This window comes from Pelodiscus sinensis, chromosome 23 (assembly GCF_052426305.1).
Source record: "Pelodiscus sinensis isolate ZL-2025 chromosome 23, ASM5242630v1, whole genome shotgun sequence".
In the NCBI taxonomy this organism is placed as follows: Eukaryota; Metazoa; Chordata; order Testudines; family Trionychidae; genus Pelodiscus; species Pelodiscus sinensis.
In genome coordinates this window covers 12,577,501-12,577,886 of record NC_143074.1, presented here as the reverse complement: position 1 = coordinate 12,577,886, position 386 = coordinate 12,577,501, and positions in this window count along the sequence as shown.

The following is a 386-nucleotide window of genomic DNA, read 5'->3' as shown; positions in this document are numbered from 1 at the left end:
CAGCCCCCTCTCCCCGCACATGGTGGGCAGCTCACCTGCCAAGGAGGCAGCGTAGCCGCGGGGAAAGCAGCCTCCCCAGCCCGAGAAGGGCATGACCAGTGGAGGGGGCTCTCCTCGGTGTACGCCTCCCCCACCCCTCCGCTGCGCGCCCCCCCAGCCCTCCTCCTCCAGGGCAGCCCCCCACGCCCAGCCCGGCTCGCAGCCGCGGCTGGCTCCTCTCATGAGAACATTCCAGGCAGCAGCAGCTCCAAGTCTGTTAGGTATTTGAATAGCACAAAGGAACCGCCTTCCCCTGATTGGCCGGCCCAGGCTCTCCTGGGCGGGAGGTGGCTGCTCGTCAGGCCAGGCCGGGCTCGGCGATAGGCTGAGGGAGTCAGGGGCGGGGC